We start from the raw sequence: 22,490 nt of genomic DNA, 5'->3' as shown, positions 1-22,490 counted from the left end.
TACACACAAAAAAATAACTCAAAAGGAATTATGGATCTAAACATAAAAACTAAAACTCTACAATCCTAGAAGAAAATACAAGAATCTTTGCAACTGTATGGTAGGCAAAGTAGGGTTTCCAAATTTAGCAAAGAAAAATACAGGATTCCAGTTAAATTTAAAACTCAGATAAACAATTAATAACTTTTTGGCATAAATATGTCCTAAATATTTCATAGAACATACCAGTATTTTTAAAAATTCATGGATATGTTATCAGTGGACTTGTCTGGTTAAAGATACAGACTCTTTCAAGTGATGCTGAAATCATACAGTGAGTCCATGAGCTGCAAACTAATCTTGTACTGGAACCATGATACAATGTGTGATATTTTAAGAATAGCTTGTTATTTGTATCCTAAAATTACACTAAAATCTGAGAAAATGTTTTTTTTAAAAATTACATTATGTTCACATGTAATAACTGTGTTACTGTATTAACACTTTAGATTATTAATCGAGCCTATTTTTTAAAATTTTTTATTAAAAAAATATTTTAATGTTTATTTATTTATTTTTTTTTAAATTTTTTTTTTCAACGTTTATTTATTTTGGGGACAGAGAGAGAGGGAGACACAGAATCGGAAACAGGCTCCAGGCTCTGAGCCATCAGCCCAGAGCCCGACGCGGGGCTCGAACTCACGGACCGCGAGATCGTGACCTGGCTGAAGTCGGACGCTTAACCGACTGCGCCACCCAGGCGCCCCGATGTTTATTTATTTTTGAGAGAGAGAGACAGAGTGCGAGTGGGGAGGGGGCAGAGAGAGTGGGAGGCATAGAATCTGAAAAAGGCTCCAGGCTCTAAGCTGTCAGCACACAGCCTGACATGGGGCTCAAACTCAGCAACCAGGAGATCATGACCTGAGCTGAAGTCGGGCACTTAACTGACTGAGCCACTCAGGCGCCTCTTAATCAAGCCTATTTTAAATTTGTGATTTAATGTTAAGTATGTTAGTCAGCAATATTTAAAAAAAAATTTTTTTTAATGTTTATTTATTTTTGAGAGAGAGACAGAGCACAAGTGGGGAAGGAGCAGAGAGAGGGAAACACAGAATCTGAAGCAGGCTCCAGGCTCTGAGTTGTCAGCACAGAGCCTGACGTGGGGCTCCAACTTACAGACAGAGAGATCATGGCCTGAGCCAAAGTAGGACGCTTAACTGACTGAGCCACCAGGGTGCCCCAAGTTAGCAATAGTTTACTTACTTATTTTGTATCTCTATTTATATGTGGTGAAACAAACTTCACTAGATGTTTGGTCAAGAAAATATATCCCTGCAGCACCTGGGTGGCTGAGTCGGTTAAGTGTCTACTCTTAATTTTGGCTCAGGTCATGATCTCATGGTTTGTGGGATGGAGCTCCACGCTGGGCTCTGTGATGACAGTGTGGCGACTGCTTGAGATTTTCTCTCACTCTCTGCCCCTTCCCTGCTCATGCTTACTCTCTCTCTCTCAAAATAAACAAAACAAAACAAAAAAAAAGAAAAGAAAAGAAAAGAAAAGACACCCCTTTGCTCAACACAGAAGTAGCTTATTACTATAAGCCAAATGATGACAATGGAAGTGATTCTGAAGAAATGAAGGCCAAGGGTTCATACTAGTTCTATTTCATACCAGTTTTACTTAAAGTGTGATCCCTCATATAAACTGAGTTCAGTTTTGTGTTCCTAAGTGATGGGCGAGTGCCACAACTCCAGTGTGTTACTTATTCAGACATTCTGGCTAAAGAAGCAATGAAATTGGGGCGCCTGGGTGGCGCCGTCGGTTAAGCGTCCGACTTCAGCCAGGTCACGATCTCGCGGTCCGTGAGTTCGAGCCCCGCGTCGGGCTCTGGGCTGATGGCTCGGAGCCTGGAGCCTGTTTCCGATTCTGTGTCTCCCTCTCTCTCTGCCCCTCCCCCGTTCATGCTCTGTCTCTCTCTGTCCCAAAAAAATAAGTAAACGTTGAAAAAAAAAAAAAAAAAAAGAAGCAATGAAATTATCACACTTAAGTAGCATTTACATACACACATAAAGAAATAAGTTAAAAACTAAGAGATGTTTTGAAAGAGTTAAAAGAAAAATAGCCGTAGCATAATTTCAGCAAACTAGCTTGGCTTTAAAATAATATTTTAGTGATATAATAACTTCATTTCTCCTTCTATTTTATAATAACTATAGTGGCTCTTGATTGTTTTAGTAATATACATTCCTAGAAAAAACATCCAGCATTTGATATAGGACAATAATCAAAATCACAAGACTTGAGGGTAGGAATTTTAGAATGGCAGAGTGCAGAGCTCAGTAAATCCTCTCCCACTAAAAACAATAAGAAAACCATATTAACTTGTGAAAAAAGAACAAAACATTTCAGGACAGTGGGGGCTGAATAAAGTCATACAACAAATCAAGAAGCATTCATTAAACTGAGCCTTGAGAAAGAACAAGGAGAGATGGTGACATTTTAGCCGAGGCTCTGCTCTTGTGCCAGTTCCTGGCTAGCTAGGAAAGGTAAATCTACAAGGGGAAAAAGCAAGCCCTGAAAACTAGCAGGGTAACTGGACGGTGCTGACTTGGTCTGAAGGTCTCTGAGAGCTTTGGAAACAATACTGACCTTTGTGGCAATGAGGATAACCAATGTGGTAGCTAGCCTCAGGGTGCAAGCCTGGTTGGGGCAAACCACTGACTGGTAGAGCGGTCATAAATTTAACAAGAAAACAGGAGAATGTGACAGCAAGAGAGAAGCTTGATAAATTCCCCATATACCAGGTAGTAAGGAAGGCAGTATGCTGTGTGCACACTCAACAGAGACTAGACAGGGCTTTAACTATTTATTTACCTCTGTCTGAACTCGAGATTTTACACTCATGTGGAGAAGACATGGAAAAGCATGGCAGAAAGTAAAGGCATTCCTCAGCTCATGAACAGATCCATTGGTAAAGGATGGCAGCCAGACTAACTCAAAGTATTTGAGCACAACCTACTACCAATTGTTAGCTGTTTGCTAGTTAAGTGATGCTGACTCAGAGATGCATGTCTTCCTGAAGCTAGATTTAAACACATACAAAAAAGAAAAAAAACAAAAAAACAAAAGGAAAAATGTTGAGTAGAGTATATCTGCGGACACACATTGCAGGGGAGATAAGTTCTACAGAATTAAGCCAAACAAGTATTTAAACAAACAAAAGAAAGCAAGCAACAACAATAGCCTTCCAGAGAAGGGATCAGAAACCAGAGTTGCTATATTACATAAAATATCCATTTTTCAGTAAAAATTACAAGAAGTGCAAAGAAACAGGAGAGAGTGACCCAAATTAAGAAGAACAACTGACAGTCTCCAAGGTGTACCAAATACAGGAAAACCTTGCTTTGTGAGCATAATTCATTCTGGAAACATGCTTATAATCCAAAGCACTTGTATACCAAAGCAAATTTCCCCATAAGAAATAACCGAAAATCAGATAATTCATTCCACAACCCAAAAATATTCCTATAAAAATGATTACAATACTGTAACATAATACAAAATAATAAAGAAAATACAAAATATAAAGAAAAAAATAAATTAACCTGCACTTACCCTTGAAAACCTTCATGGCTGGTGTGAGGGAGACAAGAAAAAGGAGGGTTATTATGTGGGATGACTTTCGCTATCACTAATGGAATCACTGCTATCTATTGGCTCGATGGAATCTTTTTCTGTATGGGGGCCATTGTATATACTCACACGGATGTTGATACAGTACAGTATTAATAAACTCTTGTCATATACTATATTTAATGTAAGTGGCAATAAAGCAGCAGAGGAAAGGGTCTATATCTGCAGGCAGCCTGACCTAGAGTGAAGCAAAGCATTCCTAAGCTTACTCTTGTATGGAAAAGCCAAAGATGATCCACAGATGCTTTGAAATGACAAAAAATACACTAGTGCCAGCTGTGGGCACCTTCTAATGTTCTGAAAAATCACTGTTTTCTGCCAAATGCTGCAGCCTGAGACCAAGCATCTGAGCATGGGAGATGATCATCCACAATCTTGCAGCAAGAGAGAGAAGAGCCTTTGGCTCAGTTGTGATCATGTGATGCTCAGCATCATGTACTACTCGTATTACAAGACATCGCTTGTTTATCAAGTTAAAATTTATTAGAAATGTTTGCTCATCTTGCAGAACACTTGCAAAACAAGTTACTCACAGTCCAAGGTTTTAACTGTATTGGCCTTAAAAAGGCCTCAAAGAAGCTATTATAAATATGCTGAAAGACCTAAAGAAAAATATATTTAAAGAATTTTTTTAAAGTACAATATTGACAACAAATGGAGAAGCTTAATAGAGAGGAAATATATATATATACATATATATATTCTATATCATCTATATCTATAGTTATAGCTATACCTATACTTATATCTATATCCTTATCTATATCCATATCTATATCATCCCTATCTGTATCTATTGACCCAAATGGAAATAGTGGAATTAAAGCACAGTAAATGAAAATAAAAATTTAGTCGAGTGACTCCTCAGCAGATGTGAAATAGTAAAAGATCAGTAAACTTAAATGAGATCAATGGAGATGATCTAATCTGAAGAGCAGGGAAAAAAAAAAAAGAGTAAAATCCAACATTCTCAGAGACCCGTGGGACACCAGGCATATCCACATACATAAAATGAGAGTGCCAGAGGAAAGGAAAGGGACAAAGGGGCAGAAAAGTATTTGAACAAATAATAACTAAAAATATATTTTGATAGAAAATATTAATCCATACACTCAAGAAGCTCAATAAATCCCAAGAAGGATAAATATAAGAGATCCACACTTGGACAAGTAACAGTCAAAAATCCTGAAAGGAGCACAGGAAATGACTCATAACATGTAGGAAACAACAATACATTTAACAACTAACATCAGGAAAAGTGGAGCCCAAAGGAAGTGGGTAGCATAATCAATGTCTTAAAAGAAAGAAATTGTTAGCCAAGAATTCGATATCCAGCTAACTTATCTTTCAAAAAATGAAGGCATGAAGATATTCCCATATTTAAAACTGAGGCAAAACAAAATGAAAAGACTAAAAGAATAGTTGCTGGTGACCTGACTTATAAGCAACATTAATGAAAATCTTTAAGCTAAAAGGAAATTAAACCAGTTACTTGAATCTACAGAAATAAACAGCAGAAAACATAATTTTAGACAAATATGAAAGAACTTGTGTGTGTACACATTTGTGTGTGCATTCTTAAACACTTTGTAAGACAGTTACATAAATCATAATTATAAAACAGTATTGCTGGGCTTATAACATAAAAAATTATATATATGACAACAATAGCAGAGTGGAATGGGCAGAAATATAATGGAGCAAAGTTTATATTTCACTAGAATACTGTTATTATATACATCTTAAGGATATTGTGATAAGTTAAAATATGTATTGTAATTCCTAAGGCAATGATTAAAAAAAACATTGAAAAGAAAACCAAGGAATCAAATGTTTCCCTGGAAGATATTTAACACACACACACACACACACACAAAGACAGCAAGGAAGGAGCAAAGAACAAAAAACATGAAATATACAAAAAATAAGGGAAAATGGAACACAAATCGAACCACATCACAATTATATTTAATGCAAATGGATTAATCCTTCTAACTAAAAGGCAAAGATTGTCAAACTACATATAACAACAAGATCCAAATGAATGCGTCTATAAGTGCCATACTTTAGAGTCATATTTAAATAGCTTCAAAGTCAAAAGAAGGAAAAAGATATATGATGCAAATAATAAACATATGGGAACTGAAGTAAGTTACACTAATATCACACTTTAAGCCAAAAACATAACTAGAGATGAAGAGGGACATTTCGTGATAAAATGAACTGAAGAACTAAGTTTAATTTATGGCAATTCTCCCCAATTAGACTAAGATTCAATGCAATCCCTCTCAAAATCTTAGCACCTTTTTTTGGAGAAAGTGACAAGACAAAACTAAATTTTATATAGAAATGCAAAAGCCCCACAATAACCAAAACAATTCTGAGAAACAACAATAATGTTGGAGAACTTACAGTTTTTAATTTAGAAACTTATAAAGATACAGTCAGACATTCATGATCAACTGGTATTTGACAAAAGCACCAAGGCAATTCAATGGGCGTAAGAATGGTCCCTACAGCAAAAAATGGTGCCAGGATTATTGGGTGTCCACATGCCCAAAAAACCAAAATAAAAACAAAAAAACAAACAAAGCAAAAAAGCCAAAAAAACTCAACACTAATAAAAACCAACCCTCACAAAAAAACCCAAAAAAAGGAATTAAGACCCTTATTTATACCATACACAAAAGATAACAAATTAGATCAAAGCCTAAACATAAAAACTAAAATTACAAAAATTCTATTAAACATCTAGAAGAAAAACACAGGAGAAAATTTTTGTGATTTTGGGTGTCATAGATTTTTCAGATATAATATCAAAAGTACAATCCATAAAAGAAAATATTGATGAATTTTAGCTCATCTACTTTAAAATCTTTCACACTTCAAAAGATACCATTAAAACATGAAAAAAAAAGGGGGGGGGCGGCGCGCCTGAGTGGCTCAGTCGGTTGAGCGTTCAACTTCTGCTCAGGTCATGATCTCATGGTTTGTGAGTTCGAGCCCCGCATCAGGCTCTGTGCTGACAGCTCGAAGCCTGGAGCCTGCTTCGGATTCTGTGTTTCCCTCTCTCTCTGCCCCTCCCCTGCTCATGCTCTGTCTCTCTCTGTCAAAAATAAAAACATAAAAGAAAATGTATATTTAAAAAAATGTGAAAAAATAAGCTACAGCCTAGGAGAAAATATATGCAAATTATTTTTCTGATTAAGGAACCTGTATTTAAAGTATATAAAAAACTCTTATAATTCAATAATAAGAAGAAAAATAACCCAGTTTAAAAATGGGCCAATAAACGGGCAAAAGATATAGACATTTCATGAGTGAAGACATATAAACTGATGATAACCACATGAAAAGTTTCTTAGCATCATTAATCATTAGGAAGCATAAAATGATTAGCATGTTAAAATTAAAAGGAAAAAGCACTTCACACCTGCTAAAATGGCAATAATAAAAAATATAGACAATGAGGATTTGGAGAAATTAGAATTCCCATGCACTGATGTTGAAAATGTAAAATGGGGGCGCCTGGGTGGCTCAGTTGGTTGAACATCTGACTCCGGCTCAGGTCATGATTTCACAGTTCGTGGGTTCGAGCCCCACGTCAGGCTCTGTGCTGACAGCTCACAGCCTGAAGCCTGCTTTAGATTCTGTGTCTCCCCCTCTCTCTGCCCCTCCCCTGCTTGTGCTCTGTCTTTCTCTCAAAAATAAATAAACATTAAAAAAAAAAAAAAGAGAAGAAAATGTAAAATGGTATGGCCATTTGGGAAAATGTTCAGCAACTTCTTAAAAAAACAAACATAAAATTACCATACTACTCAGCAATTTCTCTCCTAGGTATCTATCCAAGAGAATTTAAAACCTATCTCCACAAAAACAATCGTATGCAAGTGTTCACAGCATCATTATTCATAGTAGTCAAAACCTAGAAACAATCCAAATATCTATTAATGGGTAAAGTGTGAAATAAGAAGTGGTATATCTATAAAATACAATACTATTCAGCAATCAGAAGGAACAGACTATAGATATATGCTACAATGTGGATGGACCTTAAAAACATAATGCTAAAGGGAAGAAAACCAAAGGCAAATGGCTATTACACGATCCCATTTATATGAAATGTCCAGAACATGCAAATCCGTAGAGACAACAGATTAGTGGTTGTCTAGGGCTGGCAGTAGTAATAGGAATGACTGCAACTGGGCATGAGGGTCCTTCTGGGGTTATCAAAATGTTATGAAACTGGACAGTGATGATTTTCACCTAACTCAATAAATTTACCAAAATTCATCTAATTGGATACTTAAAGTGGGTAAATTTTATTTAAAAAAAAAAAGCACCATTCATTCATTTACTATTACTTATCGAATGCATACCATATAGAAAGTACTGTTCTAGTTACTGTGGAATTGTCAGTGAATAGAAAGTCTGCTCTCCTTGACAATACTGGGCACCCCACCTCTTCATTTTCCTGAAGATCTGCCTCATCCAACACACCCTCGGTAGGAGTGCATCCAAGGCAGTGTCAAAAGCATGGCGGTGCTCAAGCAGCCCACCGGGAACCAGCACCACTCCACAGTGACCTCTACACCAGGGAGAGGTAACGATAACCGCACACACCAGTTCGACCGCAGCCCTAGCAGAGGGCTAGGAGCAGCCAACTGGTGTGACTGCAGGTCCCAACCACCAATGAAACCTTTTCAGGGGACCATACAGGGAGGGCACCCTGCAGTTTAGTGCGACTACATCTCTGGCAAACAACTGGTCTGAACCAACCCGTGCCCAAGGCAGCCCAAGACTGGCTCCTTAATAACACCGGAAACAAACCCTGCCCACAACAGGCCAAGAGAGCCATTGCAGAAGACTGGACTGAAGGCCAATGCAGCTCAGCCACAACAGCAGGGCACACAGGACACACATAGGAGATGCTCCTGAAGCACCAGGTTCTGGAGCATGAGGGGACACTGCACTGTAGCACACTGCAGGACCTCTTCTTCTTAAGGCCACTATCTTCAAAAGCAGAAGATATAGCCGACTTTCCTAACACATAGAAACAGACACAGTGAGTTAGGCAGAATGAGGAGATGGAGGAATACCTCTCAAATGGAAGAACAGGACAAAAAGAATAGTAAGAGCACTAAACAAAATGGAGATAAATAATTTGCCTGATAGAAAACTTACGGTAATGGTCATAAAGATATCCACTGAACTTGAGAAAAGAGTGGAGAATCTCAGTGAGACCATCAAGAAAGAGACAGAAAAAAACCATTAACAAAAAGATTAGAGATGATGAACTGAATCACTGAAATTAAAAATTCACTAAAAGGAATACATAGTACATTCAAGGAAGCAGACGAATGGATTGGCTATTTGTAAAAATTTTTTTTTAACATTTATTTATTTTTGAGACAGAGAGAGACAGAGCATGAACGGGGGAGGGTCACAGAGAGGGAGACACAGAATCTGAAACAGGCTCCAGGCTCTGAGCTGTCAGCACACAGCCCGACACGGGGCTCGAACTCACGGAGCGCGAGATCATGACCTGAGGTGAAGTCGGCCGCTTAACCGACTGAGTCACCCAGGTGCCTCAGGATTGGCTATTTGCAGGATAGAGTAATGTAAAGTAATCTAGCTGAATAGAAGAAAGAAAAAACAACAGATGAAGGGAACTCAGTGACACCATTAAGCATAATAACATTCATATTACAAGGATCCTAGGGGCACCTGGGTGGCTTAGTTGGTTGAGGGGCCAACTTTGGCTCAGGTCATGATCTCATTGTTTGTGAGGTCGGTCCCCAAATAGGGCTCTGTGCTGACAGCTCAGAGCCTGGAGCCTGCTTTGCATTCTGTGCCTCCCTCTCTCTCTGCCCCTCCCCGCCTCTCAAAAATAAATAAACATTTTAAAAAAAAGTTTAAAAAAAATCAGAGGGGTGCCTGGGTGGCTCAGTTGCTTAAGCGTCTGACTCTTGATTTTGGCTCAGGTTATGATATCCAGTTTGTGATTTCGAGCCCTATGTTGGGCTCTGTGCTGACAGCACGGAGCCTGCTTGGTATTTTGTCTCCCTTTTTCTCTGCTTCTCCCCCGCTTGCTCTCTATATGTTTCTCAAAATAAATAAAAATAAACTTAAAAAGAGAAAAAATCAGAAATAAAAGAGGAAAAATAATTGATACCACAGAAATACAAAGGATCATGAAATAATATTATGAAAAATACAAATTGGACAACCTAGAAGAAATGCACAAATGCCTAGAAACATATAATCTCCCAAAACTGAACCAGGAAGAAATAGAAAAATTTTATAGACTGATTGCCAGCAATGAAGTTGAAGTGAGAAGTCAAAAACTTCCAACAAACAAAAGTCCAGGACTAGACAGCTTCACAGGTGAATTCTATCAAACATTTAAAGAAGAATTAATACCTATTCTTCTCAAAGTAATACAAAAAATAGAAGAGGAAGGAAACTTTCCAAATTCACTCTGTGAGGTCAGAATTACTCTGATACCAAAAACTAGATAAAGATACAACAGAGAGAGAGAGAGAGAGAGAGAGAGAGAGAGAGAGAGGAAGAGGGAGAGGGAGAGGGAGAGGGAGAGGGAGAGGGAGAGAAAGGGAGAGAGAACTACAGGCCATCTCTGATGAACATGGATGCAAAATTCTCAAGAAAATATTAGCAAACTGAATCCAACAATACATTAAAAAAATAATTTGCCACGATCAAGTGGGATATATTCTTGGGATGCAAGCATGGTTCAATATTCACATATCAATAAACATAATACATCAATCATCAAGAGAAAGGATAAAAACTATATGATCATTTCAATAGATGCAGAAGAAGCATTTGACAACGCACAACATCCATCCATGAAAAAACTCTCCACAAAGTAGGTTTAGAGGGAAGATACCTCAACATAATAAAGGCCATATATAAAATACCCATAGCTAACATCAACCTTAATGGGGAAAAACTAAGAGCTTTTCCACTAAGGTCAGGAACAAGACAAAGATGCCACTCTCACTTTCTTTCAACACATTATTGGAAGTCGTAACCACAGCAATCAGACAGGAAAAAGAAATAAAAGACATCCAAATTGGTAAAGAAGGACTAAAACTCCTACTATTTGAGGATGACATGATACTATGCAGAGAAAACCTCAAAGACTGCAGCAAAATACTTATAAGAACTGATCCATGAATTCAGTAAGATCGCAGGACACAACATCAACATACAGAAATCAGTTGCATTTCTATACATTAATAATGGAGTAGCACAAGGAGAAATTAAGAAAACATTCCCATTTACAATTGCACCCAAAATAATAAAATATCTAGAAATAAACTTAACCAAATGGTGAAAGACCTGTACTCTAAAAACTATAAGATATTGGTGAAAGAAACTGAAGATGACACAAATAGAAAGATATTCCATTCTCATGGATCAGAAGAACAAATATAGTTAAAACATCCACACTGCCCAAAGCATTCTACAGATTTAACGTAATCCCTATCAAAATACCAACAGCATTTTTCACATAACCAGAACAAATAATTCTAAAATTTGTATGGAACCCCCGAAGACACCAAATAGCCAAAGCGATCTTGAAAAAGAACAAATCTGCAGGTATCACAGTCCCAGTTTTCAAGATAAACTACAAAGCTGTAATCAAAACAGTATGGCACATAGATCAATGGAATAGAAAACAGAGCCCAGAAATATTTATACAGTCAATAAATCTATACGAAAGGTATAAGGATATGCAAGAGGAAAAAAAAGTCTCTTCAACAAATGGTGTTGGGAAAGCTGGGTAGCTACATGCAGAAGAATGAAACTAGACCACTCTTTTACACCAAACACAAAAATAAACTCAAAAAGGATTAAAGACCATAAAAATCCCAGAAGAGAGCACAGGTAGTAATCTCTCTAACATTGGCTGTAGTAATGTTTTTCCTAGATATGTCTAGGGAAACAAAAGCAAAAACAAACTCTTCAGACTATATCAAAATAAGAAGCTTCTGCACAGCAGAGAAAGCAACCAACAAAACGAGATGACTTACTGAATCGGAGAAGATAGTTGCAAATGACTTATCTGATAAGAGGTTAGAACCATAATATATAAAGAATTTATATAACTCAATACCGGAAAACAAATAATGCAATTAAAAATGGGCAGAAGACATGAACAGACATTTCTCCAAAGAGGACATACAGATGGCTAACAGGCATATGACAAGATGCTCAACATGACTCACCATCAGGGAAATGCAAATCAAAACCACAATGAGATATCACCTCACACCTGTGAGAATGGCTAAAATCAAAAATACAAAAAACAAGTGTTGGTGAGGATGTGGAGAAAAGGAACCTTTGTTCACTCTTGCTGGTAATGCAAACTGGTGCAGCCACTGGAGTGGTGCAGCCCCGTGGAAAACAGTATGGAGGTTCCTCAAAATATTAAAAATAGAATTACCATATGATCCAGTAATTCCACTACTGGGGATTTGCCCCAAAGAATACAAAAAACACTAATTTGAAAAGATATATGCACTCCTATGTTTATTGCAGCATTATTTATAATAGCCAAATTATGGAAAGAACCCATGTCTATCAATAGATGAATGCAAAAAGAGGTGTCGCACGCGTACACACACACACACACACACACACACACACACACACACACACACACACACTGGAATACTACTCAGCCATAAAAAAGAATGAAAACTTACCATTTGCAATAACATGGATGGAATGTGAGGGTATCATGCTAAGTGAAATAAGTCAGTCAGAGAAAGAGAAATACCATATGATTTCACTCATATGTGGAATTTAAGAAACAAAACAAATGAACAAAGGAAAAAAAGACAAACAAAAAACCCAGATTCTTACATACAGAGAACAAATTGGTGGTTACCAGAGAGGAGGCGGGGGGCAGGGGGAGGATAAACGAAAAGGTCAAGAGGATTAAGAGTACATTTATCATGATGAGCACTGAGTAATGTATAGAAATGTCAAATCACTATATTGTACACCTGAAACTAATATAACACTACCTTAATTATACTGAAATTTAAAAAATAAAAAATAAAAATTTTTAAGAGTCTGCTCTAATGAAAACCGATATTCTATTGGAAGATGAGTAAACAAGTTATGAAGTCATTTGCAGGTTGAATAAAGACTGTAAGAATAGGGCTATCTGTTGACTGATAATTGGGGTGAATGATAGAGACCAAATGAATCCCTTCTCCCTCTCTCTTTTACTTGCCTCAAGATTTCTTCTATGATAGGCAGAGTGTTATTAATATAGGAGATCCAGACTTTGTCTTGTTTGAGATGAGCCTTTAGAGCCTATTGGCTGAAAAGTAATTTGATTGGGCGTAAGATTTATGGCACAAAGCCCTGTATTGTTATGACAATATATAAGTAGAACAATACAGTTTGTAGGAAACAGGTAGAAAGAGGTAAAATGAACTATAATAGCAACAGACAATATTAGCACTTCAAATAGTGAGCCAGATGTTGCTTTCTTCACTGCTAAGAGGGAGGCATGATGGAAATTCAAATGAAAAACCACTACAATAATATTCATACTATATGGTTTCACTAGGGTCTGGAAATCATTATGAGGTGTTGTATACTGTATAATTTGTGGACATATTTTAGCTGAGGTCATGATTAGGATGACTATTTAAGCTTTTTATTACTTGCAATGGCCTAAAGAGCACACAAAAATAAATTCGCTCTTTAATGCAGAAATCTAGAAAGTAGGAGAAGCCTTGTTCATAGGAGACTGTCCTAAAATGCTACTGTGGAAAAGAGGGAAGGGGTTTGTGCGGAAACAACATAAACCCAAATTGTTATGGCACTTTTCTTGTGGGAAGGAGGGTGGGCTCAGGCATTTAAACTGGAGATCAGCCCAGGCAACGACTCCAAATAGAAAGAGCAGGTGCCTGTGAGCATGGACTTGCATATTGGCAGCAGTCTTCATGTTTCTGCATGTTTCAACAAGAACTCATCAACTCAAATTGTATGGAATATCTGTGCATGCCAAGATGTCAGCATCTGTTCAACATGGCCAATGTGTCCAAATGAATTGTATGTAAAAGACTTTCACCAGTCGGTCTCACCTAGAAAGATTCGGCACAACTTCAACAGGCATAGACAGCACCCAGTCTGTCAGGCTTATTAGCTGAATCCTAATCATCTAGTGATTGAAATGACACGATAAGTCAGCATGAATTTGATTAATCTGTGAACAAAAACATTCTCTTACAAAAAGGAGGACAGGGCAATACGCTTCTTCTCAAGAAGTGTTGGAACCTGGAAATCTTGCCTCACTAATATAATATTAATCCTACAATCATTGTTAGAATTCCTCTCCCAGGTAATTATACCTTTTTAGGTTGGTGCAGTGAGTGTCCACTGTATACTACAGTTGCGAATCCATCAGAGATTTACTACATTTCTTGGAAATATAAATCAACAATTATAAATGCTTACTGACTTGGCTATGGAAGTCTCCTAAATCAGCTTACTTCAGTGCACAAGAAAGGCATTGCACCTAATGGTCACAAACAAGGTTATTGTTCAGTGCTCTCCAGAAGCCACTCTGGCCAAGTGTGGTCTCCTTCATGGAGCAGCTTTCTGAGGAAAGTTGCCAGGCAGCGCAAGCACATGTGCAATCAGATGCTTATAAAATCGGGTGACGATGTTTTTGGCATTGTTGGGAAAACAGAAGCAGCCATTAACATTAGCCCTTCCTTATATTCGCGAGCTCAAATCTGACACAGAATCTGAAGGTACACTCTGAGGAAAAGGCATGGGGAGAGAGCTGTGGTGTCATGGAGAAGCAGAGAGAAACAGAGAGGAGACAGAGGAGTAGTGGAGGGAGGAAAGGAAGAGCAGACTTTTCAACCAGGAAAAGCTGTATTGAAAAAAAAATCACTTCAGTACACTTCAGTGTTTATTTATTTGTTTTGAGAGAGAGAGCGAGAGCGAGCGAGCGAGCAAGAAAGAATCCCAAGTAGACTGTGATGTCGGTGCAGTCGAACTCATGAACCATGAGATCATGACCTGAGCCAGAATCAAGAGTCAGATACTTAACTGACTAAGCCACTCAAGTGCCACCCTAACTTCAGTACATTTCAAACTGGTTTTTAAAAATGATTTTAAGCTTAAAGGTTCATTTTTTGTGCTAAAAATAGCATTGGGTTATCTCTAAGCAGACATTAATATAAATCCTTTCATCAATAACACAGAAAAATTGCAGAGAAACACATCACATAAGAATGGATGAAACTGATGACAAAGAAGAGACTTGTAAACCTGAGGATGGATTTTGTTCATTTCCTATCTCATAGACTCTTGTTTTCTAGCACTTGTGTGACTGAGCACACTGATCACATAGAAAATATGCCAAAGCTATGTGTACCAAGAAGATAATTTGGGGAAATGTATTCATAAAACTTCATGGGATAGGACTCCTCAGAAGTCTGATCAACAGATGATGTTTATTTCCATTACTTTAGCACAAAGGTTCTCTAACTTTAGCGCTCATAGGAATCACCTGCAAGACTTGTTAAAATACAGATTTCTGGGCCCCCATGCTGGGATTTCTAATTCAGTAGGCTTGAGTCGGGGCCTGAGGATTTGCATTTTTTAAAAAGTGCCCAGGCAATGATGATGCCACTGATCTAGGAACATATTTAGAGAATCATTGCACTGCAAATGCCTCTTGATTCACAGATAGGTTCTGTCTGGCTGTGGATAGTGTTCAGTTCAGATGTTTTCATTTCCTTATCTCACACAACGGGCTGCATACAATTTCCTTTCCCTCTCCAGCTTCCTCCCTTAAGTCTGGTCTATATCTAAACACCTCCCACTGATCCTCCTTTTGTGAATACTGAAACAAATAATTATTTCCCATTATAGTAAGGATCTCCTGCCCACCAGTTATCTATTCCTTAAAGGTCTCTGATGGTGGGTCTCTACGGAACTAAAAAAAAAAAAATACATTTGGAGTTCTTTTATTTCCTTTGCTTTCCCCTCTATTCACATTTTATATCCTTTACTTTTCAAAGTATCTTTTAGTCCTGCACAGTACCAGATGTACCTCACTCAGCAATTTTGTTCAACAATGCTGATTAAATTTTCTGCTTCCTAGTTTATGTGAACTTGCTTTTATTTTAAAACCAAATGTATTTATGACAAGAGCACACATAAACCTTTGGGATGCTGGGGATTATTAACCTATCAGTAACTACATTTCACTTCTCTGTCTTTTCAGGGTATTAACAGATTTTTACAAAGCACTGCATCATAAAGAAGGTACATGAGATATACCTGAGGGCACCTTTTATTGGATGAAGTAAAGGTTTATTTTTATTAAGAGTTAAATCTAATTTATGTAAGGAAATGTGCATGAACCTAAAAGACTTGCCCAAAGTAACTGAAGCTAGTGACAAAATCATGGTGTTTGCTTCTCAGCCTGAAAGCCCAGACTTAAGGAAATGTCTCCATTTCTGCAGTTCTTATTTAAATCTTTATTCCCCTTTTATTACTTTGGGTCCTCAGTATAAGTGCTCTTTATAAGATTCCTATTATACATCAATTTGGACCTCCTTTAATTACAAGTTACAATAAATCTGACAAAAATTCAGCTTCTCTTCCCTTAAATTTTCCCACTGATTTTTTTTTTTTTTTTTTTTTTGGCCCACGAGGTGTTATTTTTACTTGCTTTAAATTTTTTTTTTATGCTTATTTACTTTTGAGAGAGAGACAGAATGTGAGTGGGGTAGGAGCAGAGAGAGAGGGAGACACAGAATCTGAAGCAGGCTCCAGACTCTGAGCTGTCAGCACAGAGCCCGATGCGGGGCTTGAACTCACGAACCGTGTGATCATGACCTGAGCTGAAATCGAACACTTACCAACTGAGCCACCCAGGCGCCCCTATTTTACCTGCTTTAGAAGAGCAAAAACACATTCATTACTGTATCTTCTGTAAGTTTTTTTTTTTTACTGTGAATTTATCAAGTTCATGATACACCTTCTCCCTCCATAAAACCTCTTTGTTTTCCTAAGAATATCACTAAATTTGTATGCTAAAACCTAACAACCACATTTAAAATACACTTTCAATAAGAATTTGCATTTGAGGGTATTTAATACATTCACCTGCCTACCATAAACTAGAAAAACAGACAAATATATAAAATAGCCATTTTCAGATATTGGACAACAACTGGTGCAGGTATACGAATAAAGTAAACAAATGAGCCTACATTAGCCCTAGATTCCATTTGGACAAACATTCCAGACTATGGTGCAGAGAAAGTAGTCCTAAGCAGAACACAAAAGTCTTGGGGGATTATGGAGACAGAGATCAGAGTTCAGGGAGGTTGAGGCAGCCAGAAGTTTCAGTACAGAGTCTCAGAGAAGAGACACCTATGCAGAAAAACAATGAAATTTTTAAATAAAACTAAAACAATTAAAATTTTCAATTGAAAAATTGAAAGGGAGATAGATATTTTCATGAAAACAAAAAAAAATAATTCATTGCCAGAAAACCTGTATGACCATAAAGAATCAGGGATAAACAGAATGATACTAGATGGAAACTTAAGTTTATACAAACAAATGTACACTTCCAGAAACAGAAATATAAGTAATGTTTTTTCATATTAAATTTTACTTGACATATAATAAACTGTTTAATGCAATAATAACAAAAATGTGGACTTCCTAACATATGTTAAAATGTATGTTAAAGGTATGACAGCAATAGCAGGATGGAAGGGAGAAATGGAAGCATTTTGTTGTGAGATTATACATGGTAAATTATCATTTGAAAACAGAGTTGTAAAGATGCATACTGAAAACCCTAGAGAAACTACAAAACAATAAAACAAAGAGCCCTAAATAGAGGTAATATACACTAAAACTATTTAATTAATCCAAAGGCAGGAAAAACTGAAAAACTGTCGAAAACTACAAAAAAAATGAAATGAGAGCAGGTTAAACCCAACCATGGTTATAACTGTACCAAGTGTAAAGGAACAAATACCCCAGTAAACAGCCAGAGATTGTCAGATAGGCTTTTAAATGAAAACCCAAATATATGCTATTTTTGAGAACTATAATTAAATTATAAAGACAAAGATAGGGTAAAAAAGGATGAAAACAGGATATACTCTAAAAATACAAATTACAGGCGTGCCTGGGTGGCTCAGTCAGTTGAGCCTCCGACTCTTGATTTTGGCTCAGGTCATGATCTCACGGTTCGTGGGTTCGAGCCCCACATTGGGCTCTGAACTAACAGTGCAGAGCTGGCTTGAAATTCTCTCTCTCCCTCTCTCTCTGCCTCTCTCTCGCTCCCTCAAAATAAATAATTAAACTTAAAAAATATTTAAAAATACAAACCACAAGAAAGTTGGAGTGGCCATATTAATATCATATAATGTATACTTCAGAACAAGTGATAATATCAGGGATAAAGAGGCATATTTCAAAATAAAAGAAGTTAATGCACTAAGAAGACATTACAATCCCAAATGTAAAGGCATCTAATAACTGGAATTCAAAATACACAAAGGAAAGATGGACAGAAATGATAGGAAAAATAAACCTATAATCATATTTGGAACTTAAAAATTTTTTGTTGTTAACATTTATTTATTTTTGAGAGACAGAGAGAGACAGAGCATGAGCAGGGGAGGGGCAGAGAGAGAGAGGGAGACACAGAATATGGAAGCAGGCTCCAGGTTCCGAGCTGTCAGCACCAAGCCTGACGCGGGGCTCCAACTCAGGAATCACGAGATCATGAGCTAGGCCGAAGTCGGACGTTTAACCGACCGAGCCACCCAGGCACCCCCATATTTGGAACCTTTAAGGTTCACTTTTAGTAACTGATTGAAAAAGTAGGCCAAAAAATCAACAGCTATGTAGAAGACAAAATTATAAACATACTGACCCTATTGATATATATGGAACACTTCATTCAATACTTGTAGATTACATTATTACTACATGTAGTTAAAAAATTACCAACATAGGCCAGATCACAAGATGTAGAACAAGTCTCAATAATTTTAAGGTGTTAAAATTGTGGAGAGTACATTTTCTGACTCAAGGGAATTAAATTAGAAATAAATAACAGACATCAAGACAGTATGGCACTGGCACAAAAACAGACACACAGATCAATGGAACAGAACAGAAAACTCAGAAATGGACCCACAACTGTATGGTCAGCTAATCTTTGACAAAGAAGGAAAGAATATCCAATGGAAAAAAGTCTCTAAAACAAGTGGTACTAGAAAACTGAACAGCAGCATGCAGAAGAATGAAACTGGACTACTTTCTTAAACCATATACAAAGATAAATTTAAAATGGATGAGAGACTTTCTTAAACCATACACAAAGATAAATTTAAAATGGATGAGAGACCCAAATGTGACACATGAAACCATCAAATTCCTAGAGGAGAACACAGGCAGCAACCTCTTTGACATTGGCTGTAGCAACTTCTTACTAGATATATCTCTGGAGGCAAGGAAAATAAGAGCAAACATGAATTATTAGTACCTCATCAAGATAAAAACCTTCTGCACAGCAAAGGAACAATCAACAAAACTAAAAGGTAGCCTACAGAACAGGAGAAGATATTTGCAAATGGCATATCTGATAAAGGGTTGGTATCCAAAATCTATAAAGAACTTATCAAACTCAACATGCAAAAAACAAATAATCCAGTTAAGAAATGGGCAAAAGATATGAATAGACACTTTTCCATAGAAGGACTCCAGAGGGCCAACAGAGACATGAAAAGATGCTCTACATCACTCATCATCAGGGAAATACAAACCAAAACCATGATGAGGCACCACCTCACACCTATCAGAATGGCTAACATTAACAACTCAGGCAACAACAGATGTTGGTGAGGATGTGGAGAGAGAGGATCTCTTTTGGATGCGGAGAGAGAGGATCTCTTTTGCATTGTTGGTGGGAATGCAAACTGGCACGGCCACTATGGAAAACAGTATGGAGGTTCCTCATAAAGTTAAAAATAGAATTACCCTACGACACAGCAATGGCACTACTAGGTATTTACCCAAAGGATATAAAAATACTGATTCAAAGGGACATACGCACCCTAATGTTTAAAACAGCATTATCAACAATAGCCCAATCATACTAAGAATCCACATGTCATCGACTAATGAATGGATAAGGAAAATGTGGTATGGAATGTACAATGGTGTATTACTCAGCCATCGAAAAGAATGAAATCTTGGGACACCTGTGTGACTCAGCCCGTTAAGCATCTGACTCTTGATTTTGGCTCAGGTCATGATCTCACGACTGTCAGATCCGGCCCTGTATTGGGCTCTGTGCTGACAACATGGAGCCTACTTGAGATTCTCTCTCTCCCTCTCTCTCTATCCCTTTACTGCTTGCACTCTCTCTTTCAAAATAAATAAATAAGCATAAAAAAACTTTAAAAATACCTATAAAAAAAGAATGAAATCTTGCCATGTGCAAAAACACGGATGGATCTAGAGTGGTAATAAGTGAAATAAGTCAGTCAGAGAAAGACAAATATATGATTTCACTCACATGTGGAATTTAAGACACAAAACAGATGAACATAGAGGAAGGGGAAAAAAAAGAGAGGGAAGCAAATCACAACAGACTCTTAGCTATAGAGAACAAACTGAGGGTTGGATGGAGGGAAGGTGTTGGGGGATGGGCTAAATAGTGATGGGTATTAAGGAGGGTACTTGTGCTGAGCACTGGGTGATATATGTAAATGATGAATCACTAAAGTCTACTACTGAAACCAATATTATACTACATGTTAACTAACTAGAATTTATTTATTTTTTTATTTTTTTTTTCAACGTTTATTTATTTTTGGGACAGAGAGAGACAGAGCATGAACGGGGGAGGGGCAGAGAGAGAGGGAGACACAGAATCGGAAACAGGCTCCAGGCTCTGAGCCATCAGGCCAGAGCCCGACGCGGGGCTCGAACTCACGGACCGTGAGATCGTGACCTAGCTGAAGTCGGACGCTCAACCGACTGCGCCACCCAGGCGCCCCACTAACTAGAATTTAAATAAAATTTTGAAAAAAAAAGTGACAGAAAGCAATCTGAGAATGCTAACATTTGAAATTAGGAAAGAATCTTATAAATGTTTATAAACTATTCAAAGAGGAAATCACAAATTAGAAGACATTTTCAAATGAATAAAAACAAAAACAACATAAAAATTTATGGGATGCAGATAAAGGAGTTCTCAGAGGGAAATTTACAACTTTAAATGGCTACACAAAATTCCAAACCAATGAGCTAAATACCATTCTTAGGAAGTTAGAAAAAAATGCAAATTAAAACTGAAGTAAGTAGAAGGAAGGAAAAATAAACAGAAGGTGAGAAATAAATAATACTGAAAACAAACAATAAAGAAAATCTAATAAAAGTTGCTTTGATTTTTAATTTTTTTAATGTTTATTTTAGAGGGAGAGAGAGAGAGAGAGACAGAGCATGAGCAGGGAAGAGCAGAGAGAGAGGGAGACACAGAATCGGAAGCAGGCTCCAGGCTCTGAGCTGTCAGCACAGAGCCCAACATGGGGATCAAACTCACGAACTGTGAGATCATGACCTGAGCCGAAGTCCGATGCTTAACCGACTGGGCCACCCCAGCACCCCAAAAGTTGCTTTGTTAAAGAAATCTATAAAATTGATCATAAAGAGACAATCATCAAAATAGAAAATGAAAAAGGAGCACATGGATACAATGCCACAGACATTAGCAAGTTAATAAAGTAATATTATAAACGACCTTATGCTATATATATGACAATTTAAATGAAATAGACAAATTCCTTGAAATACAGAAATTACCAAAACTCACTGAAGGCAAAAGAGAAAATCTTAACACCTCAATGTCAATGAAATTGACAATGAAATTGAAATAGTAATTAAAAACATCACCACAATGAAAACTCCATCCAATGATTAAACAACAATAATGCAAAAATAGAAGAAAGAAAAGAAAAAACTTTCAGTCACTTAATGAAGCCAGGATTACTCTAATACCAAGATCAGACAAAACTATTACTAGAAAAGAAAATGACATATAAATATCCCTTATGAACATGCACAATTTTAAGATATTGGGAAAAAATTAAAAAGAAGAAAAAAAAATCACAGCAATAACAAAATGGTCAGTTGCTTCTTGTTACCTGCTGCCAAGGTGTCTACATTCAATCATTGTCAACTGTAGACCAGTTACACACAATGCTTCATAGGTGTTCACAGACATAACACAAAAATGAATCTTCCTTCGGAAAGGTAACATTTAAAAGTTTTGAGGTAGAAATAAGAAAAAAACTAGAATCAAGTTTGCTGCTATCTTATGCCTCCCTCCAATGCAGATTTTAAGTAGTCTCCTACTGGTGTGAAAAAAAATATGAGAATCATCTTTATTTAAACTACATGAGGAGAGCGTGACCATAAAATTTAGCAGTAGTATTCAGTGAGTGCAAAGCTCTCTGTTTCCTATTCAATATACTCAAATTATTTGCCTGATGGGCTATGGAAATTTTATCCTAAGCCAACAGAATATATATGATGGCTTAGGTTCATACATAGTTGTTCATCTTAACATAGCTCTCATCTCCCCAAACAACAATTTCTTAACAATTTAATGAGAATAAAGCCATAGTAAGATAATGTCTCTATTTCTTACATTCAGATTAGAAATATGAAGTGGCAGATATAAAGGAGTAAATTTGGGACTCTGACTC

General features: G+C 37.0%; 1 protein-coding gene and 1 non-coding gene across 13 annotated transcripts in view; one reads left to right on the top strand and one right to left on the bottom strand.

Moving 5' to 3' along the window:
- KIAA1328 (KIAA1328 ortholog) overlaps positions 1-22,490 on the bottom strand; it is a 360,849-nt gene that overhangs the window by 161,314 nt on the left and 177,045 nt on the right. The gene's annotated exons all lie outside the window — the stretch shown is intronic.
- TRNAR-CCG lies at positions 7,199-7,283 on the top strand. The gene has a single exon. It is a non-coding gene; the product is annotated as a tRNA-Arg (tRNA).

Source organism: Leopardus geoffroyi, chromosome D3, assembly GCF_018350155.1.
Source record: "Leopardus geoffroyi isolate Oge1 chromosome D3, O.geoffroyi_Oge1_pat1.0, whole genome shotgun sequence".
NCBI lineage: Eukaryota > Metazoa > Chordata > Mammalia > Carnivora > Felidae > Leopardus > Leopardus geoffroyi.
Note: the sequence above shows the minus strand (reverse complement) of the source record. Positions and strands in the feature narration are given on the sequence as shown.